The sequence below is a fragment of the Somniosus microcephalus genome, chromosome 10 (genome assembly GCF_052327205.1).
Source record: "Somniosus microcephalus isolate GS21.2 chromosome 10, FLI_Smic_1.0, whole genome shotgun sequence".
NCBI lineage: Eukaryota > Metazoa > Chordata > Chondrichthyes > Squaliformes > Somniosidae > Somniosus > Somniosus microcephalus.
In genome coordinates, this window is record NC_140996.1 from 197,506,217 (window position 1) to 197,529,135 (window position 22,919).

Below are 22,919 nucleotides of genomic sequence, written 5' to 3' on the forward strand. Positions count from 1 at the left end.
GAATTACCAAAGCTATTTGACTCCCGAAATAAAACACATTATACAGCTGTACACCTCACAGGCCATAAACTCTCCCTCTCTACAGTTTGCATTTCTACTCCCTTCCTCCCCCATTTTGTGTTTCTTTCCTCTCCCAGTTGCTCTCTCAGGACTCATGGGAGGTTCCAGGCAATTTTTGTTAGCCCCAAAGCCGCCAGCCTCACAACTAGCAATGAATATAGGGGAGACCAGCAGGGCTCAGACAACACGGTTTGGTTGCAAGCCACGACAGCCAGCGAACCGCACATACAAGCGCTGTTTCTCCCGGGTCGTCAGCAGCAGCACTCGGGAGCCCAATCGCCTATTCCGGTAGACTCCCACCCAACGCGGAAGGATTGGGAACCCTTGAGAGTAAGTTGGCCAAAGTCAAATGGCCCTTTGTTCTTCCAATTTTTTATTCCATAAATCGCTATGTACTCCAAGACAGAGAAATAATTTTCTTCCTTCCTCTACAGAAGGCCCCGATTCTATTGTGCCGGCAATTTCTAGTGCCTTGCCCAAGTAGCTATTCTTCATGTGCCGCCTAAAGATTGAAGCCTGGACGTTATTGGGAGCGATGTTATAAGAGGAATACTTAACATACTTGTAACAAGTTCTTCCCACATTACAACAGTGACTACACTTCAGAAAGTACTTCATTGGCTGTAAAGTGCTTTGGGATGTTTGGTGGTTGTGAAAGGCGCTATATAAATGCAAGTCTTTTCTTATTCTTCGCTCCACTATTTTAACAGCAGCATTAATGCATTTACAATAATTAGGTTATCACCCCCATTAAAAAAAGCGAAGAGAGGTAAGCGATATAAACATATTAAGCATTCATATGATAACATTGCTCACAGTAATTGATAGACTTGAGTGTCAACACATTAATGAGAAGGGAGAAAATTGGGGAAAAATGTGTTCTCTAGCTCTGTACTCAAAAACCCCAACTTTAATCTAACTGGGAACAGGCCCATTGACTTCAATGGGGCGTAACATTGGGCGGGGTGTAAAACAGGCATCCGGCCTGAACCCATCCCATTCCCAAAGGGCAGGATAGATCAAAATTGGGTATATTCCAAGAAGTACACCAAGGAAGTAAGGCCAAAGGATATAAATGGAAATTAGTGAAAAGCAAACTTAGATCAGCTGCCAGAAAAAACAACTTCCTTACTGACAATGATCTCTTTTTGGAATGATCGACCAAGCAAGGTAGTAAAGGCAAAAACATCGGGGTTACTCCAAATACAATTAGATGTCTTGGTGGGAAAGTTATCTACAATGGTGAGCTTCAGTGGACAAAACAGCCTTTTCTCACCCCTGACTTTTCACATTCCTATGATAAAGTTATAGGCGTCAGCCTTGGCTCAGTGGTAACACTCCCACACTTGAGTCAGAAGGTTGTGTGTTTAGGCCCCACTCCAGAGAGTTGTGCACGAAATCTAGGCTGATACATCAGTGTAAGTACTGAGGGAGTGCTGCATTGTCAGAGGCACTACCCTTTGGATCAGATGTTAAACAAAGGTCCCACCTGCCCTCTCAGGTAGATGTAAAAAAAAATCCCATGGTGCTATTTGAAGAGGAGCAAAGCTCTCCTGATGTCCTGGTCAACCTTTATCCCTCAACTAACATCACTAAAACAGATTATCTGGTCATTTATCTCAATGATGTTTGTGGGACCTTACTTTGCACAAATTGACTGCTGCATTTCTCTATGTTACAAGAGTGACTACACTTCAAAAGTACTTCGGGATGTCCTGAGAGGTGCTATATAAATGGAAGTTCTTTTTTTCCCAATAGATCATAGGAGTTCACATCCCAGCATCAAATATTATAAAGAGGAGATAGAGGCACTGGAGAGGGTGCAAAAAAGATTTACAAGGACGATACCAGAACTGCAAGGTTATACCTATCAGGAAAGGATGAACAGCTGGGCCACTTTTCTCTTGAAAAGAGAAGGCTGAGGGGTGACCTAATTGAGTTCTTTAAAATTATGAAAGGTTTTGATAGAGTGGATACAGAGAGAATGTTTCCACTTGTGGGGAAGAGCCTAACTCGAGGCCATCAATATAAGATAGTCACCAAGAAATCAAAATAGGGAATTCAGAAGAAACTTCTTTACCCAGAGAGTGGTGAGAATGTGGAACTCGCTACCACAGGAAGCAATGTTCCCTGTAATTTTGTTTGGTGCCGCGCAGCCCCTTTAAGGGGCTGCACTGGCCATTCAAAATACTGCGCATGCAGAGTTTTCTGTATTGAAAAGCCGGCTGCGCGGGGTCTCTGGAGCACTGCGTGGCCGCACAGCTTACAGCAAACATTGACAGGGAGTAGTTGAGCCAAATAGTATAAGATGAATTTAAGGTGAAGCTAGATAAACATATCGGGGCTAAGGGAATTCAGGGTTATACTGATGCAGTTAGATGAGGAAGGATGTGAAGAGGCTCGAATGGCATAAACACCAGCAGCAACAACAACAACTTGTACTTATATAGCACCTTTAACGTAGTAAAACATCCCAAGGCGCTGCACAGGAGTATTTTAAGACAAAAAAATTTGACTCCGAGCCACATAAGGATAAATTAGGGCAAGTGACCAAAAGCTTGGTCAAAGAGGTAGGTTTTAAGGAGCGTCTTAAAGGAGGAAAGAGAGGTAGCGAGGTGGAGCAGTTTAGGCAGGGAATTCTAGAGCTTAGGGCCTATGCAACAGAAGGCACGGCCACCAAAGATTGAGCAATTATAATCAGGGATGCTCAATAGGGCAGAATTAGAGGAGCACAGATATCTGGGGGGGGCGGGGGTTGTGGGGCTGAAGGAGATTACAGAAATAGGAAGGGGCGAGGCCATGGAGGGATTTGAAAACAAGGATGAGAATTCTGAAATCGAGGCGCTGCTTAACCGGGAGTCAATGTAGGTCAGCGAGCACAGGGGTGATGGGCGAACGGGACTTGGTGCAAGTTAGGACACGGGCAGCCGAGTTTTGGATGACCTCAAGTTTACGTGGGGTGGAATGTGGGAGGCCAGCCAGGAGTGCGTTGGAATAGTCAGGTCTAGAGGTAACAAAGACATGGATGAGGGTTTCAGCAGCAGATGAGATGAAACGGGCGGAGACAGGCGATGTTACGGAGGTGGAAGTAGGCGGTCTTTGTTATGCTGCGGATATGTGGTCAGAACTCATTTCAGGGTCAAATATGATACCAAGGTTGCGAAAAGTGTGGTTCAGCCTCAGACAGATGTTAGGGAGAGGGATGGAGTCAGTGGCTAGTTAACGGAGTTTTTGGCAAGGACCGAAAACAATGGCTTTGGTTTTCCCAATATTTAATTGTAGAAAATTTTTGCTCATCCAGAGTATGTCGGACAAGCAGTCTGACAATTTAGACACCATGGAGGGGTCGAGAGAAGAAGTAGTGAGGTAAAGCTGGGTGTTGTCAGCGTACATATGAAAACTGACGCTGTGTTTTCAGGTGATGTTGCCAAGGGGCAACATGTAGGTGAGAAATAGGAGGGGGCCAAGGATAGATCCTTGGGGGACACATAAAAGATAGGAGCAGGAGTCGGCCATTCGGCCCCTTGAGCCTGCTCCGCCATTCAATGTGATCATGGCTGATCATCCAAATTCAGTACCTGGTCCCTGCTTTCTCCCCATACCTCTTGATTCCTTTAGCCTTAAGAAATATATCCAACTCCTTCTTGAATATATTTAATGAATTGGTCTCTACTGCCTTCTGTGGTAGAGAATTCCACAGGTTCACCACTCTCTGGGTGAAGAAGTTCCTCCTCATTTCTGTCCTAAATGGCTTACCCTTTATCCTTAGACTGTGACCCCTGGTTCTGGACTCCCCGACCATCGGGAACATCCTTCCTGCATCTAGTCTGTCCAGTCCTGTCAGAATTTTATAAGTTTCGATGAGATCCCCTCTCATTCTTCTAAACTCCAGCGAGTACAAGCCCAATCGACCCAACCTCTCCTCATACGTCATTCCTGCCATCCCAGGTATCAGCCTGGTGAATCTTCGCTGAACTCCTTCCATGGCAAGAACATCCTTCCTCAGATAAGGCGACCAAAACTGCACACAATACTCAAGGTGTGGTCTCACCAAGGCCCTGTACAACTGCAGCAAGACATCCTTGTTCCTATACTTAAAGCCTCTTGCTACGAAGGCCAACATACCATTTGCCTTCTTAACCGCCTGCTGCACCTGCATGCTTACCTTCAGCGACTGGTGCACAAGGACACCCAGGTCTTTTTGCACTTCCCCTTCACCTAATCTATTGCCATTCAGAAAATAATCTGCCTTCCTGTTTTTGCCACCAAAGTGGATAACCACACATTTATCCACGTTATATTGCATCTGCCATGCTTCTGCCCAATCACCCAACCTGTCCAAATCATCCTGGAGTTTCTCGGCATCCGCCTCACAGCACACACGCCCACCTAGCTTTTTGTGTCGTCTGCAAATTTGGAGATATTACATCTAGTTCCCTCGTCTAGATCATTAATATATATAGTGAATAGCTGGGGTTCAAGGACTGATCCCTGCGGTACCCCACTAGTCACTGCCTGCCACTCGGAAAAAGACCCGTTTATTCCAACTCTTTGCTTTCTGTCTGCCAACCAGTTCTCTATCCAAGTCAATACCTTTCCCCCAATCCCATGTGCCTTAACTTTACACGCTAACCTCTTATGCGGGACCTTATCGAAAGCCTTCTGAAAGTCCAAATACACCACATCCACTGGTTCTCCCTTATCTATTTTACCAGTTACATCCTCAAAAAATTCCAGTAGATTAGTCAAGCACCAGAGGTAATGATGCAGGGGCGGGAAGAGAAGCTGTTGCAGGTGATTCTCTGGTTACGATTAGATAGATAAGTATGGAACCAGGCGAGTGCAGTCCCACCCAGCTGGATGACGGTGGAGAGGCGTTGGAGAAGGATGGAGTGGTCAACCGTGTCAAAGGCTGCAGACGAGGAAGGACGTGGAGGGATAATTTACCTCTGTCACAGTCACAAAGGATATTTCTGTGCTGTATATCTATGTAATTCTATGTAATATGGGGAACAGAATGGGATGTGGTGAAAGTATACTTATACTATACTATTCCATCTTTATGATTTACATGCAGAGCAAACAGATTTAATGGATTTTTGCTCATAAATTTTGTACTGAGGTTTAGTGATGGTGACGGAAAGCATGAAGTTTGGATGTACAATTTTATTATAACTACAGGACTTGATTGACTGGCCTGAGGGAGCTTTTGGTTCTGTTGTTCCTTGGATCAAAACACTTCCCTTCTGTCTGAAACAGTTCACCTCCCAACCAATAAGCCTGTAATTCAATATCAATTACACTTCCCTCCGCACAGACTTGACCCTTTCTACTGCTTTCAACTCTCTTCTGTGCTGTAAGTCCAATTTATCCTGATGTCCTCTATTGAAATAAACTGCTATTGATGTCGTGCTTCTGCTGGGAGAAAGAGGCCGCGATATTTACTCGGGGCCGTGGAGAGCAGGAGGGAGGATTTCCAGACGGGAAATTAACAGCAGGATGCCTTTTCATTTTTTTTCTGCAGAGAAAGCCTGTGGCACAAGGCCACAGCCAGGGAGCGGAAAGGAGGAAGAGATTGCGGGGGGAAGAGATCGCAGGGGGGGTGGGGGGGGGGGGGGGAGATCGTGGAGGTCGGGCGTAGATCGTGGAGGTCGGGCGTAGATCGTGGAGGTCGGGCGTAGATCGTGACTAGATCGACGAGGTCGGGGGGGAGATCATGGGAGAGATGGAGGGAGGGTCTGATGATCGCAGAGTCTGTGAAGAGGTTCGCTTTTTGAGCCTAGTGGAAACACTCCTGCTCCTCCTGGCCCACAAGCAGTGCTATAAATGTACTTAGCTTAAGGATCCAGCCTTTCTCGCCTCCTTTTACTTGCCGGGTTTCCCAAGCCCCAGGAAACCTAGTTAAAAATAAAAAGCATGTAAAAATGGAAGCACACAGCCTGCTTAAAAGATTTCAAAGACCAACACGCCTCCTGAGAGCAGATTGGTCGCCTACCCGCATTCCCCGCCCCCCCCCTCTGTTAAAACTGGAAGCGAGCGGGCTGGGGTCAGATTTGGAATTTTTACAATTTTTACTTCCCACCCGCCCCAAATCCACCCGTTCGTGGAGTTTAACATTACCCCCACAATCATTTAAAGGACCAAAAAGTAAAGCGATGGAAATGGTAGGTTTTAGTTCTACCACTTCCTCATATTTGCAAGAAAGAAACAAGGGAACATATGAACATACAAAAAAGAAAAGACTATCAGGTCTGACAGTGCTCACCCAATCCTTTCGAAGCTCCAACTCCTGCATTACTCTCCCCAATTCCTAGCAATGGCAAATCCTGAGAGGCAAACCAAAACTGTGACCAGTTTCAGGGAAATCTCTTGAAAAATTCTTCCCTGATTCTGAGAAAATCAGTCAAATGCCAGGAGACCCACCCATAACTTCCTGATATGTCACAATGTCCTTTGGAACATAGGACTGTACAGGACTAGAGAAGAGCATTTCTATCCATCAGCACTGCCCCAACAATCACAGACTTCATACCCCATTTTTTAATCTCATTCCCTGAGTAACATCCTCCACTTGCACTGTCTCCATGGGCAAGTTATTCTACATAAGCACCATGAAGCAGTTAACTGTATATTCACTTTTTCTCATCTAAGCTTAAATCCATGTCCCCTTGTCCTACAGCTTATTGGAACATTGAACATCTTGAATTTAGTTTATTTATTCCCTTTAAGATGTCAATAAGATTGCTTCTAAGTGCCATTTTTCTCAACAAACATCCCCAGTACCCAGAGGCATTCCTCATAGCACAGGTGTTCAATCTTATTTACAACTTGGTTGCCTAGTCTTTCCCTAAAGCTAGCATGTCTTCTTTCCTCCCCCGCCAAAATTTTTTAATTCTCATCCTCACATTTAAACCCTTTCATGGCCTCGCCCCTCCCTACTTCCGTAACCTCCTCCAGCCCTACAACCCCACCCCACTTCCCTGAATTCTCCACACCTGACTCTGGCCTCTTGTGCATTCCCCTCCCTCCTTTTACTCCACCATTGGCGTCTGGGCCTTCAGCTGGCTAGGCCCCATACTCTGAAATTTCCGCCATACACCACTCTGCCGTTCCACCTCCCTGTCTTCAATTAAAACCTCCTTTAAAACCCACCTCTTTGACCAAGTTTTTAGTCACCCTTCCTTATATCCCCTCCTTTGGCTCGGCATCCATTTTTGGATTACACCTGTTTGAGGCACTTTGGGAATGATTTCCAATGTTAAAGATGCTATATAAATGTAAGTTGTTCTCATTACAGATTCTAACTGATCTGTATATTTTTGATTTTGTGCTTTACTGGCATTGTAGCATTTTAAGAAAATATTAATTACTTTAGGATGAATATCAATGACCCTAAATCTGACGCAACTTATACTAAGTGTGTTTCAGTTCTAATAAGAAAGCTCTCCCACTGGCAGTCTTCCTGAAACTATTAGCATTGCAGGCCCAGGTGATAAACAAATATGCTGTATCCCAATATAATGGGCCAGAAATTGCTGTCAAAATAACAATTAGGCTAATGGCGCTTTCCGTTATTTATGCGCAAATGCTGCAGCAACTTAAGTCAAGGGGCAGATGCGCAGTTAAATGCAGATATTCAAAAGTTGCTGTCCAAGACACGGCACTCCGCCACTGCCTTCGCAATAACAGCATCTCACAGTCTGCCTCACCATTGAAAAGCATTGAATGGTGTGAAGTTGCTGTATTTGCATGGCAGACAGGAACTAAACTCGCCACAGAAAGTTAAGTCTCGTCTATTTCAAGCTAAGTACCCTTTTAACGACACAAGTGTTAATTGCTGCCAGTCAACCCCTTTGGCACTGAAAATTAAATATTACAAGTGTGGAGTCTCATTCAACAAAACAACTTTAAAGTAGTAAAATGTCTCATGGTGCTTCACAAGAGCGTTATCAGACAAAATTTGACACCGTGCCACATAAGGAGATAGTAGGACAGAAAAGAGGCAAGTTTTAAGGAGCACCTTAAAGGAGGTGAGTGAGGTAGACACTCATCCATTTTTGGATGACACCTTTTTGAGGCACTTTGGGAATGATTTCCAATGTTAAAGTTGCTATATAAATGTAAGTTGTTGTTCTCATTACAGATTCTAACTGATCTGTATATTTTTGATTTTGTGCTTTACTGGCATTGTAGCATTTTAAGAAAATATTAATTACTTTGGGATGAATATCAATGACCCTAAATCTGGAGAGGATTAGGGAGGGAATTCCAGTGCTTAAGGCCTAGGCAGCTGAAGGCACGGCCACCAATGGCAGAGTGATTAAAATCAGGTTTTAATTGTTGTTGGAGATTATAAAAATAACAATTTTTATACTTTTCCTTTCTGTCTTTTTTTTCCCTCTCTCTTAATCCAATCTTTCTTTCTCTTTCTGTACCTGATTTGACATTGAATTCATGCACTCTAATTTAGACTTCCTTCTTAGTCCTTGCGCTGTTAATTTCACAATCCTGCAATCTCATTGATTAAGGAGATACACAGTTGCTTGCCCTATTCACTCAGGTCCCAGATGTCAGTTTTCCTCATTGCGATGTTATCAGCTCGCACTTTCAGCAACTTGTGGCCCAAAATATTGTCAACATTAAACGAGCAAGGGGAGGTCCAATTAATGCAGACACCATTAGATTCACTCCTACAGCATGTTATGGCCTAATGGCTTGACTATAAATACCACAAACATTTGGCGTTTAACTGAGATACAAATGCTAATATACTTACCATTCTACCTGCAGCAAGCATGACTTCTGAAGCATATTATTAACAATACTGACATGAATCTTGTCATTCATGTGGAATTGACTTATGAAATAATACTGGGCGACCTGCTGGTGGCGCTGTCCAGGGAGAGTATAAATACTCAGGCATGGGCTCAGCTTGCTCAGGACATTCTTTAACAGGAACTAGTGAAGGACACAACTAGATCTCCATGTTGAAAAACAGTTGATTAAAGCCTTGTTTAATACTCAGACCAAGTGCATGGTAGTTTTCTTACGTCAAATACATCATTGTGCAACACAAAGGTGGAACTCACTGATTACTTTTCAATTGAAACAAATGAGTGCAAGCTTTTAAAACATGCCCCACTCCCCTGAAGCTGAGTGAGTTTGCTTAGTTCGAGAAACTGAGCCACACAGAGCAAGAAGGTCCCAGATTCAACACCAGGACTATGCTGATGTAGATGATCTCACTCAGTGGGGGCCCTCCAATCGGCCCCAGCATCCCTTGGTTTGGAATGGGAATAATAGGCACTCAGGTGAGACACTAGACGGTGACCCAAAGGATTTAAAAAAAATGAAAGAACTGTATTTACATAGTGTATAAACATCACTAATCCAAACATCTCAGAGAAAAAACCTTAATGGAGAGCTTTATGGCCATCTAGATTAGTGATAAGCATTCCTGTTCATGACATAGGACTGCGGTATACACTAATCATGTTTTGGATTTCCAATCAATTAAATTTGTGGCGTTGGTAATGGCATTGCTTTACTGGTGCTTTTTATTCTTGATTGATTCAATTGACCAATGGCTCCGCATGACTCCTCCCTCTCTGGTCAAATAGTCTGCTGGCACCAGCTGCGTGGGCTCATACGTGAAGAATGGTCACTGGGCAAGGTACTGTTGAGTAGTTAGTACTCATGAAGCCCAATCCCAGCATGAGTAAGCTTCAGGAGAGGAGGGAAGGAAATTTGGGAACAAAGAGAGCACACCATGTAAGTGTAACAGAACAAGAAACTAGAGGTATCTTTCATTTCACACACCACCCACAGTTGACATACAAGCTACTTCCCATCTCCTTAACTGCACAGTGCCACTCTTATCACAAACATTAAAGCTAACCATACAGGCTGCATTCACTCAGTCAAATCTGGCAACTCTGCTGACACCTTATTCCTCGGGGTATCTAAACATAATGGAAAATGTGAAAGAAATAGGAAGCAGCACAAATATTGCTTTGAAATGATCTACAAAGTCATTAAAAAAAAAGTATTAAATTAAGTTGTGCAGGGCTCCCTTGCCAATGCCTGCCTGATTACTGTGAGCTCACTCTTCGAATATGCAACATGAATGATTCATGGCTCAATATTGTGAACTTGCTGTTCGGGTAACTGATGTGTTGCTAACTGATCTTTTCTTCGCATTTTACATTTCATTCAACTGAAAATAAACTGATTTTCCTTACAGATTCCATAGCAACTTATGTGTCACTAACTCTGACTATTTAAATATTGGCTGATTTGAAGTTACTTCAGAAAAGCAGCATATCAGTAAATGTAAAAGTGGATATGGAAAGGAGATTGAATCTGTGTGCCCCTCCTCCACTCTGTGATACGTCGCATTGCTGCGCCAATGCATCCAAATGGCCCAAGAATTGGTGCTTTATTTATGAAGAGATTAGATAAACTGGTGCACTTTTCATTAGAGCTAAGAAGATTGAGGATACCTGATAGCTGTGTTCAAAATTATAAACAGTTTTGATAAGGTAAATAAGGAAAAACTTATTTGACTGTGTAGTGAAGCAGTAACTGGACATAAATTTAATCTTATCATTAAAGAACAAAGGGGGTGGTATAAGAATTTTATTTTACTTAGAAGCGTGTTAAGACATGGAATGCCCCACCAGAATAGCTTTTAAAAGGAAACTGAATAAACATTAAAAAAATATAAGTTTAAAAGGGTACGGTAACAGGACAGAAAGGAAAGGCAGCTCTTTTAGAGAGCCAGCGTAGGTGCAATGCCCCGAATGGACTCCAAAACTGTTGTAAAATTCTATGATTCTATATACAAGTGTATAAGGTACCTCGGTGAAGTCAGACTCTTGAAGTACTGTAATTTAGAAACTTTTTTTTTGGTCCAGCGCTCCTACAGTAAAATGTCGTCTATTCTTCTCATTTTATTTAATTTACAATTGTCACTCTAAAAGAGCCTGGTTCTTCATTACGCCGAGACTGCTACTACAGAAAGGCTCATGTCACCCCTCACAGTTTTGAGCTGTAAGCAATAGATAAGAGAGATTGTCAGGAACCCCCATGAAGCGGCGTCGACAGCTATTTACAACGTCTATCTTGGGTTTCTGACGATTTTCCACTGAAGTAACGATGGACGATCGGGAGAAACCCGTGGAAATTCCAGACAATTGTGTTCTGTCTTTGCCCATTTCCAGTTTCTAACTCCTATGTTAGGGGCGGTGACCAATGTTGCCTTTAAGCTGTGCTGGATCTCTAGAGCGCTTCGCAGCCACGCAGCTGGTGAGCCAGCTTTTAAATAGAATAACTGCGCACGCGCAGAATTTTGAATGGTCTGCCCGGGCCAAAAAAAAATCCGAGGGAACATTGGTGGTGACCCTTTGAAAATCTGGCTTGATGGGGTGTTTTTACAGTACAGAGATGCAGCCGGTGGCAGCAGACACCTGGTACTGCTGCTGCTGGCTGCACCTATAGATGGTATTGGCAGTACTGTAAAAATGGGGATTTATGAATAAGAAATGATAGCAAAGGAAAATAGCGTGTCAAATCATTAAAAAACATTCAAGGCTAGGGAAGAGATATTTTTCAGTTAAATCTTTAGGCACTTCTACTTTGCTTTTTTAATTCAAATCTCAGGAGAATGGAACCCCATGTGTCACAATGGCACATTTATAATTTTCAGTCGGCAGCAGAACCACAAACCATCTAACCTGCAGAGAACCAACAGCATTGTAAAGAAAGAAATAACTTGCATTTATATAGCTCCTTTCTTGACCTTAGGATGTCCCAAAGCACGATAGTCAATAAAGTACTTCTGAAGTGTAGTCACTGTTGCAGTGTAGGGAAACGCGGCAGCCAATTTGCGCACAGCAAGCTCTCACAAACAGCAATGTGATAATGATCAGATAATCTGTTTTAGCGATGTTGGTTGTGGGATAAATATTGGCAGGGCAGACGTGGCCTCGGTTTAACGTCTCATCCGAAAAAAACAGCAACTCCGACAGTGCAGCACTCCCCTCAGTACTGCACTGGAGTGACAGCCTGGATTGTATGCTAAAGTCTCTGGAGTGGGGCTTGAACCCACAACCTTCTGATTTAGAGGCAAGAGTGCTACCCACTGAGCCGTGGAAAATGAGCCTCTGCAATCTGCGGTCAGATTAATCGACTCCTGTAATGCACAGAGTTAGCCACATGCAACTGCAATCTACGAATGCACGTAACAATCGGATTCTCCGTATTGTGTACTGGAGCGTAGCTACCATACAAAGATCAGTACTCTGTGATAAATATAGCTGAAGAGGGCGACACGTGGAAAGCACTCTCCGGAGACCTAAACTAAAAAGACAAGCGCCTGGAATTTCCCCAGGATTACGGCAGAAGATCAGAGGAACCCTTTCCCCTAGAGACAACATAAACGGCTGTTTTTATCCGTTTCTCCGAGAGTTCTGCTGAGGTTATGGCAAAAGATCAGGCGAACCCCGTGGAAATTCTCCCTCGTGTTAAAACTGGCAAGTTTTTCTTCTATACCCTCGAAATTCTTAAAGATTTGTCCTCTTGGTTTCTTCTAACATCGTTTCCCGGTTAGTAAATTCTTGTTGCTAGTGTATTGTCAAAACCCATGACGCTGCAGTTCTGCCCCGTTCCCTTCCCCCAGTGAGGGCTGACCCCAGGCAGTTCGTGCTCCTCCGGGGGTGGTCTAAAATCAATTAGTTACTCAACACAAATGTGCCGTCTTCTGGTTTAAATCTACAAGAGATTTGCATCAGCTATTTACAGGGACCTGACGTGAACCTCCTGCTTATAGTCTCCCAAACAAAGTAAACAGGAAGAGGGGGAGATTTGATTCCAGGTTCAAAACCAGTTATTAACAGACCACTTTGTTCTTCCTCAATTGCTGCAAATTCACAACAGTCACACTCACGCCTGATGAAATTAGCTGCTTCCAGCCAACACTGTTATTAGGAACCTGTAAATCTGAAATAAAAACAGAAAATGCAGGTCAATCAGCCTCTGGAAAGAGACAAGACAGGTTGACAATTCCGGTATATGCCCTTCTTCAAAACGGAAAACTCAAAGACAAGCAAACTCCGATGCATGGCAGTCCTTTTTCGGAACTGAATGACCAATAGACCTAGAAAGTGGATCGTGTAGCGCCCGTTTTTCAGGCCCTGCTGCAATATTGGTTTGGCCTGAGGCTGCATTCAGGAAAACCAACTCTAAAAATCGCCTGCAGTAAAAAGTACTTCACCTGTAAAGCACATTCCCGATCATTGGTGCTCCCACCCCACCCGACCCCAGTCCCAAGATCCCCGACCTCGCAGGTTTGGTTACTGATGTGCCATCAATAACTCAAAGACAAGGAGTTTAAAGGATTCAACTGAAGGCTTTTAATCACTAAGAACATTGCAGGTCTTTCCACATCGGGTTCGTCTGATATAAAGGTCTCAAGAGCTGTATGAGTCATTCTATGACAAAAGACAGGGGCGTAGCCAATACACACAATAGGAAAAAGGGGGCGGTACACACAATACAAAGCAGGTAAAACACAGGGGCTGATGAAGGCATATATTTCATCACATTCACCCCTTCTACAGATTTAGTCTGTCCGGGGGTGTGATAGTCCTTCCTGAACGTCGCAACAGTACCTCGGGTTCCGACCGGGAGTCCGTGGTGCCCTCCTGAGCATACCCATGTGTTGGGGGTGTTGCTGGTACTTCTGGGGGTGGTGAGCCTGGGGATGGTGGAGGTTCTTCTGGGGGTGGTGGTGATGGGTCGTCGTCGCTTCCTGCCGAGGCGAGGTCCTTTATGGACACGGTGTCCTCACGCCCGTCGGCGTGCTTGACGTACGCGTACTGTGGGTTTGTGTGGAGTAGGTGTACTGCCTCCACGAGGGGATCAGTTTTGTGGCCCTTCACATGCTTCCGTAATAGGACTGTCCCTGGGGTGGAGAGCCATGAGGGTAGGGACACTCCGGAGGTTGATTTGCGGGGAAAAACAAACATCTTCTCGTGAGGAGTGGCATTAGTAGCAGTACACAGTAGCGACCTTATCGAGTGGAGTACGTCTGGGAGGACCTCTTGCCAGCGGGAGGTGGGGAGGCCTTTAGACCTTAGTGCTAAGGTGACCGCCTTCCACACTGTCGCGTTCTCCCTCTCCACTTGCCCATTACCCCGGGGGTTATAACTAGTGGTCCGACTCGTGGCTATCCCCTTCGACAGCAGGTATTGGCGCAGTTCGTCGCTCATGAACGACGCCCCCGTCAGTGTGGATGTAGTTAGGCATGCCGAACGTGCAAAACAGGCTGCCGAGGCACTTGATGACCGTGGCACTGGTCATGTCTGGGCAGGGGTAGGCGAATGGGAAGCGGGAGTACTCGTCCACAATGTTGAGAAAGTACACATTGCGGTCGGTGGAGGGGAGTGGTCCCTTGAAATCTAAGCTCAGGCGCTCGAATGGCCGTGTAGCTTTGATCAGGTGGGCTCGGTCGGGCCTGAAAAAACGGGGCTTGCATTCCGCACAGGTGCGGCAGTCCCTGGTCATCGACCGGACCACCTCGATGGAATAGGGGAGGTTACGGGATTTTATAAAGTGAAATAGCCGGGTGACCCCCCGGGTGGCAGAGGCCATTGTGGAGGCCCTGTAGCCTGTCCCCCTGGATGCTGGCACACATCCCTCGTGATAGGGCGTCGGGGGATTCGTTGAGGGCCCCTGGCCCTCAACGTGGAGAGTTCGATCCGCCACCCGAGAATGTTGTCGTTCTTGATCTTCCCCCTCTGTTTGTTGTTAAACATGAAGGCTACCAACCGCTGGTCGGTAAGCAGGGTGAAGCGTTTGCCGGCTAGGTAGTGCCTCCAGTGCCGCACTGCCTCCACTATGGCCTGGGCCTCCTTCTCTACCGAGGAGTACCTGATCTCGGGCCCTTGGAGGGCTCTTGAGAAAAAGGCTACGGGCCGCCCATCCTGGTTGAGGGTGGCTGCTAAAGCGAAGTCGGACGCATCGCTTTCGACCTGGAAAGGGATGTTTTCATCCACTGCCTGCAGCGCGGCCTTCTCAATGTCGTGTTTAATGCTGTTGAAGGCGGCGTGGGCCTCGGCCGTGAGCGGGAAGGACGTTGATTTCAGGAGGGGACGGGCCTTGTCGGAATAATTGGGGACCCATTGGGCGTAATAGGAGAAAAACCCCAGGCACCTTTTCAGGGCCTTGGGAGTGTTTGGTAGGGGTAGCTCCCGTAGGGGGCGCAATCGGTCGGGGTCCGGACCAATTTCCCCGTTTTCCACCACGCAGCCCAGGATACAGAGGCGCGTGGTGCTAAAGACACACTTATCCTCGTTGTAGGTGAGATTGAGTCTGAGGGCGGTTTTCAGAAATCTCGCGAAGTTCGAGTCGTGGTCTTGCTGGTCGTGGCCGCAGATGGTGACGTTGTCTAGGTATGGGTAGGTGGCTGTTAACTGGTTCTCATCGACCATGCGGTCCATCTCCCGCTGGAAGACCGAGACCCCATTCGTTACCCCAAAGGGGACTCTGAGGAAGTGGTAGAGGCGTCCGTTCGCCTCGAAGGCGGTGTATGGACGGTCCTCCGGCCTAATGGGGAGCTGGTGGTATGCCGATTTTAGGTCGATGGTGGAAAACACCCGGTATTGCGCGATTTGGTTAACCATATCCGCTATGCGGGGCAGAGGGTAGGCGTCTAGCTGGGTGTATAGATTAACCGTCTGGCTATAATCTATCACCATCCGCTTTTTTTCGCTACCCTTAACTACTACTACCTGGGCGCGCCACGGGCTGGCACTGCATTCGATGATACCCTCCCGCTTGAGTCTTTCTACTTCCGACGCAATGAACCGTCTGTCCTCCCAGCTGTACCGCCTACTCTTGGTCGCTATGGGTCGACAGTTGGGTGCGAGGTTGGCGAACAGAGAGGGCGGCTTGACCTTCAGGGTAGCCAGACCGCACACTGAGGGGCGGCTGGGACCCACCGTAGGTAAGCGTGATACTTTGGTGGTGGCACTGGAAGTCCAGACCCAAGATCACGCTCACACAGAGATCTGGCATTATCAATAGTTTAAAATCTCTGTAATCAGTGCCTTTTACCGACAACATAACCGCGCAGAAACCTGTAATTTTTGAGGTATGAGTCTTATCAGCCATGGCGATTTTGCCCTGTGTGGGGACTATCGTTAGTGAAAGTCGTTTTACCAGGCTAGGATGAATAAAGCTTTCGGTGCTCCCGCAGTCAGTCAAGCATTTAACCTTGTTCCCGTTTACGTCTATGTCCATCATCGATTTAGACAACGGATGCGGCCTGGATTGATCCACTGTGATCGAGGCCACCAGTGGGTCCTGGAGGTCCGTGTAGTCGGGGCAAGATGGTGGACTCCATGAGGGTGGACAAGATGGCGTCCAAGATGGCCGCCCCCACGCGGTGGTGGTGGTGGAGGAGTTGGAGGCGGGGTTCCCTCTGCAGACTTTGCTGAAATGTCCTTTCTTCCCGCATTTAAAACAGGTGGTGCCCTTCGCTGGGCACAGATGCTTGGAGTGTTTGTCCTGGCCGCAGAAGTAGCATTTCGGGCCCCGATGCATCGCGGCAGTAGTGGGGCTCCTGGGTGGGGGCTGGGGCTCCGATGTTGCTGAGCTGGCCTGAGACCTGGGAGGTGAAGATGTCTTCCAAGATGGCGGCCCCCACGAGGCGGAGTGGGCCGCGTGGCCTGAGGAACAGGATTCAGAGTTCCTCTGGGCCATATCCAGCGATCGTGCTATGCCCATAGCCTGTTTTAAGTCCAGTCCCTCCTTTTCAAACAGTTTCTGCCGAATGTAATTTGAACGGAGGCCCGCAATAAAGGAGTCTCGGATCAGCTCCTCCGTGTACACGATGGCAGACACGGCCTTACAGTTACAGTCTCTGCCCAGTACTTTTAGGCTTAGCATGAAGTCTTCTAGTGACTCACCATGCCGCTGCGTGCGAGCAGTCAGAAGATGCCTGGCGTACACCTCGTTTATTGGCCGCACGTAGTGGGCCTTCAGAATGGTGCAGGCATCCCCGTAGCTGGTGGCATCTTGGATGAGAGGGGAGACCCGATGGCTCACCCAGTTTCGCAATATTCCCAGTTTCACGTCTCCGGTGGCGGTTGCGGCTGCTATGGCGGTGGATGAGTTTGCGATGAAAAATTCGAAGCATTGGAACCAGTGTCCGAACTGTGTGGCTGCGTCTGAGGCATGGGGGTCCAGATCCAAGCGCTCTGGTTTCAGGAGTCGATCCATCTTGGTGTTTTAGTGATTAAAATTGATGTGCCATCAATAACTCAAAGACAAGGAGTTTAAAGGATTCAACTGAAGGCTTTTAATCACTAAGAACATTGCAGGTCTTTCCACATCGGGTTCGTCTGATATAAAGGTCTCAAGAGCTGTATGAGTCATTCTATGACAAAAGACAGGGGCGTAGCCAATACACACAATAGGAAAAAGGGGGCGGTACACACAATACAAAGCAGGTAAAACACAGGGGCTGATGAAGGCATATATTTCATCACATTTACGATCTCCACATCACCTTCCTTCCCCCCCCTCCCCACCCGCCGCCCCAGGCTCCGGCCCACGATCTTCTTCCCTCCCAGGCTCTGGCCCACGAACTCCCTCACCTCTCCCTGCCCACCCCCCACCCCAGAGATCCCTGACAACCGTCCTTCCTCCTCCCAATCCCCGACCACCAAACTCCCTCCCGCCCCCCTCCCCCAAGCTCTGCCCCCGACCTCCCTCACCCTGCTGAGATCCACAACCTCCAGGCTGACACTAACCCTCACATTCCGCCCCCCAACACTGGCGTCACCCCTCCGCGGACGCCCTCGATTTCCACCCCCCACCCCTCCCGATGCCCACTTTCCGCACCTGCCACCGATCACTGACCCTGTGGTCCAAACTTCCATCACTTACCTGCGTAGCCTCCTCCCGCAGCACTGGTGATATGTCAATGAGGTCCAGGGCCCAATATCCGGGGCTTCTCTGACTCTACCATTCATGCGCAGGGCAAGTACCTTGCTCCCAAATTACTAGTCCATGGTGTTTTCAGCATTTTGTGTTTTCACTTTCGACCTTGGGGATAAAATTCAACTCTGACAGGGATGGAGAACAGGTGTTAGCGGATCAGCCGCCCATTATACGCCCCGCCTGAATTTCCTTTCCATTGCCTTCAACACGTTCTTGCTTCTGTATCCAAATATATTATGTCATTTACTAACAACTTTTCAGTACTTGATATCTCTTTTCCTTCCATCTTCTGCTTTTTCCTCCTCTTGCACCCTACCAAGGTGCTTGCTTATCTTTCAGCTTTCAGTTCTGATAAAGGGAACACATCTTAAACCTTTACCCGTCTTTTCTCTTTACAGATGCCGGCTGACTTGCTGTGCATTGCCAGCATTTTCTGTGTAGCATTTTTATTAGTAAGTTAAATAGGTAACGAAGCCCCAATCTGCCTCAATGTGCCCCGTTTATGACCAGAGTTCAACTTTAACTCCACAATGCTGTGCCACCAGTGGCCTAATGAAAAGCTCATGGTCTACAGGGCAGCAGTGATACCTGCCCTGCTGTATGCCTCAGAGACATGGACCATGTACAGCAGGCACCTCAAAGCACTGGAGAGGTACCACCAACCCTGCCTCCGCAAGATCCTGCAAATCCATTGGCAGGATAGGCATACCAACGTCAGTGTTCTTGCTCAGGCCAACATCCCCAGCATCGAAGCTCTGACCGTGCTCAATCAGCTCCGATGGACGGGTCATATTGTCCGCATGCCCGATACGAGACTCCCAAAACAAGCGCTCTACTCGGAGCTCTGGCACGGCAAGAGAGCCCCAGGTGGGCAGAGGAAACACTTCAAGGACACCCTCAAAGCCTCCTTGAAAAAGTGTAACATCCCCACCAACACCTGGGAATCCCTGGCCCAAGATCGCACAAAATGGAGGAGAAGCATCCGGGAAGGCGCCGAACACCTCGAGTCTCTTCGCCGGGAGCAAGCGGAAGCCAAGCGCAGGCAGCGCACGTCAACCCAAGCACCCCACCCACCTGTGATGAAATATGCCATTCATCACTCATCTGTATTCTCTGTGATTGTGCCTGTGACTGTGGTTTAGTTTCAGTTTCATTTCCCTTACTTCAGTTCCATTTCCTCACCTGTATTTTATTGTGTGTAGGGCTCCACCCATACCTGGCCTCTACTTAAGCAGGCCCAGCGTGTCTCACATCCAGTACAGCCGACCTCTGGATGGGAGACACTTCTCCACTGTGTGTTACCTTCTAAGTTAATAAAAGCCTTGCTTTGTTCAGTTAACATTGAGTCTCGGATTTATTGAGGCACATCACCACCCGCCCCACCTGTGACAGAGACTGTAGGTCCCGCATTGGACTAATCAGTCACCTGCGAGCTCATTTTTAATGTGGAAGCAAGTCATCCTCGGTTCCGAGGGACTGCCTAAGAAGAAGAATGAGAATATAGTTTTTGTTTGTTTGTGTGGATAGGGTTGGCTATGAACTCCTCCAACAGTGTGTGTGTGTGTGTGTGTGTGTGTGTGTGTGTGTGTGTGTGTGTGTGTGCGTGCGTGTATAGGATTGGCTATGAACTCCTCCAACATGCACATCACCCGCCAGTGCTCACTGTTTTGTCTTACAATGTACCAGAAGGCTGTTGCCATCTGTTAAACTACTATTGCAGGATACATTCAGAAGAAGCAATTAGAGTGAAGCCTAAATATATTTATCTCCTACCACATAATTCATTTTGATGAATGTAGAGTAAAAACCCAGCACTGCTTTTGAGATGCGTCACTGGGATTGCCCAGCGATAAGCAGGATGTAAACCAGTCTTCATAACTCGTCACCTTTTTGGGTCGGACTAAGTTGAAGTTATCAAGACCAATAAACACTGACTTTTCAGGACTGAATCACTGTTCGCACAACTTCCCTCAAGTATCTTCAGTCAATTCAGGAACTAGCAGGTGCTAAAGGGAGATGAATTTGCAAATGTCAAGCAGCGTCAACAACTTTGACTACAGGATGGGACTTTTAACAGTGATTTTTGCACTCGATGTTAAACGAGGTCCTGTGATCAGCCAGACATCAAAGCTCATGCAGCTCTGCACTCCTCCTTCCTTAGCAGGAAGGTTTTCACCGAAGGCGGCTTTGTGCAGAAAAGCAGCTATAATCAACGACACATGTTTCTGGAATTCATATTAATTTCAAAACGGATACAAGATAGAAAGGCCATTATTTGTTCATTTAGCTTTTTGACCCACCGCCATGGCACTTTGACAAAAAACAGAAAACAGTATATAAGTAAACCCAATTTATGTAACTATGGTTTTCATATTTTATTTAACAATTCATAATTTATAAAAATGGTTAACATTGCTTTTACTCTCAGATCCGAACCCATAATCAAACACTCTGGTGCCAGTATCAGTGGAGCTGCCTGATTTACACTCCTGGGTGACCCGTCTTTCAGATGAGATGTTAAACCAACTGCCCTCTCAAGTGGACACAAAAGATCTCACAGTACTATGTGAAGAAGAGCAGGGGAGTTGTCCCAGTGTCCTGGCCAACATTTGCCCCCCAACCAACAACTAAGAGAGATGATCTGGTCATTTATTTCATTGCGGTTTGTGGGAGCTTGCTGTGTACAAGTTGGCTGCCACGTTTCTTACATTACAACCAATTTTCTATCCATGCTGCTATATTTCCTCCTATACCTATGCCTGAATTTTTCTAGCAACTCTCATGTGAGATATCTTATTGAATGCCTTCTGAAAATTCATATACAGTGCATCTACTGCACTCCCTTCATCAAGTCAATAAAATTCCACTTCTTCAAAAAGCTATTAAATTTGTCAAACATGACTTGCTGTTAATAAATAGATTAACTCATGCATTTCAAAATGCTCACTAATTTGGATTCTCTTTGTTTGTGCCTATGCCTTTGTTCAGAAATTAATTAGGTAAAAAAGTCATTTGGTGGCTGTAGAACAGGAAAATTCAAATTTTTGCTGCGAGAGGTGAATTTGAAAGTCTGACTGTAACATGAAAGAATTGTCATGACATAAATCATCATTCAGATTGTTCATGCTTTTAGTCAACTGTGAATCATGTCACCCAAGTGCAACATCACATCATGAAAGCGTACAAAAGACTGTTTAATCTAAAAGTCCTGCCAATTATCAAGCTGTGTATGAAATACATTCTAAAAAAAGGTATTTTAACCCAAATTCTATCTTTATTCTTTTCCATGTGTTTTCCTTGTACTCTAGGTAATTTGCTGTGTCTCATTGCTTCTGTTTATTATATTGTATCTGTAAATATATATAACCATTTTAGTTTGTCCAATTGGTCCGATAGCATGGTACCTTCTGTCTTTTGATGGAGAATGTCGAGGGCATCCCCTGTGATCTGCCATGGTCAATTCCACAATTGGGGTAATTGTTAATAATAACACACTCACAGCACATATAAGATCGCAGGCTTTGGTCCATGGGAAACTGGGTCCGTTTATGGAAACCATCTTTTTTTGCCGTGAGCACAGGGCAAAAGTGTTTGGAAGAAACCCGAAGCCAAAACACACTGGCGTGTGCTAAGTGAGCTGATCTTGGCCAGGATAGCAGCAGGGCAGTGGTGCTTTTTCCACATATGGCTCCATCAGCCTCAAGCTAGGGAGGTCAAAGAGAAATGGCCATGGCTTCAGCTCCCGATTGCCTCCCAGCAATCTGTGTTGGCAATGTGTACATCTGGATGTCAGGTTAGGATAGAAACAGGCCTTGATGGGATGCTCACACTGTAAAACAGCCTGCTAAACCCGCTGTTGAGGCGTACAAATGAATAATGGCCACTTGCATGAGATGCCAGCTAGCTGTTATGGAACTGTACTCCAGCAAGTTCTTTTTTCTATTTGCTCGTGGGATGTGGGCAACATGGTCAAGACCGTAGTTATTGCCCATCCCTAGTTGCCTTGAGGAACGTGAGGGCATGCCTCTCTATTTCTAAAGAACAGCTTTTTTTCCTGTCTACACTACTGTATCACTATCGTAAGGAGAGATGGTAAGGGAGACAATAAGAGATAAAACTGAAAAAGATAACAAAAAGGACTTTGCCTTAGAATATCAAGACTGTGGATAGAGTGAAGTTTTCTTAGTGTTACAGTCCTTGTTGGTAATACTGTAGGTAGAAGCTAAAAGGGAGAGGTTGTTGTTCCTCAAATGGTTGTTAGCTCTAATGTTATTTAGGGAATCAATCAAATATAATTAATTTTTTTTTTTTTTTTTTAAATCAAGAATGTAAGCTGAAATTCAAAGTCACAGGACTTAATCTTAGAGCTTGCCAAATCCTGGCATTTTTAGTGTGCCTACAGTGTACTCATTACTTTACTGAACAGTGATGAATGATAAGGGGTGTGTTTAGTACACCAGGGAGCAATCTGCCACGAGGCAAGACCAAAGGAAAAAACAGCCCCTGCTGTGTTAATACCTTGACAAATGAATCCCTGGATAAACATGCATCTCCAGGCTCATTAATGATATTTTATATATTATAAATAAGCTCCATTCTTTCCACCTGCAATGTACCCAGGACTGCTCTACTCCATTAACCTGACAGCACATAACATAAGCAGGACAGCTCTCTTTCATCAACTTCTGAGAGGACGCAGCATAACCAGGACAGTGTCAATCCAGCCACCGACAGAGATTACGCAGTGTGCACAGAACACTTCCACTCCATCCACCCAGAGAGTACACAGTGTGCGGAGAACACTTCCACTTCATCCACCCAGAGTACACAGTGTGCAGAGAACACTTCCACTC

The 22,919-nt window shown here is 46.0% G+C and overlaps 1 protein-coding gene across 1 annotated transcript in view; it reads right to left on the minus strand.

The window, feature by feature from the left end:
* LOC147111974 (LHFPL tetraspan subfamily member 6 protein-like) overlaps positions 1 to 22,919 on the minus strand; it is a 170,577-nt gene that overhangs the window by 131,558 nt on the left and 16,100 nt on the right. The gene's annotated exons all lie outside the window — the stretch shown is intronic.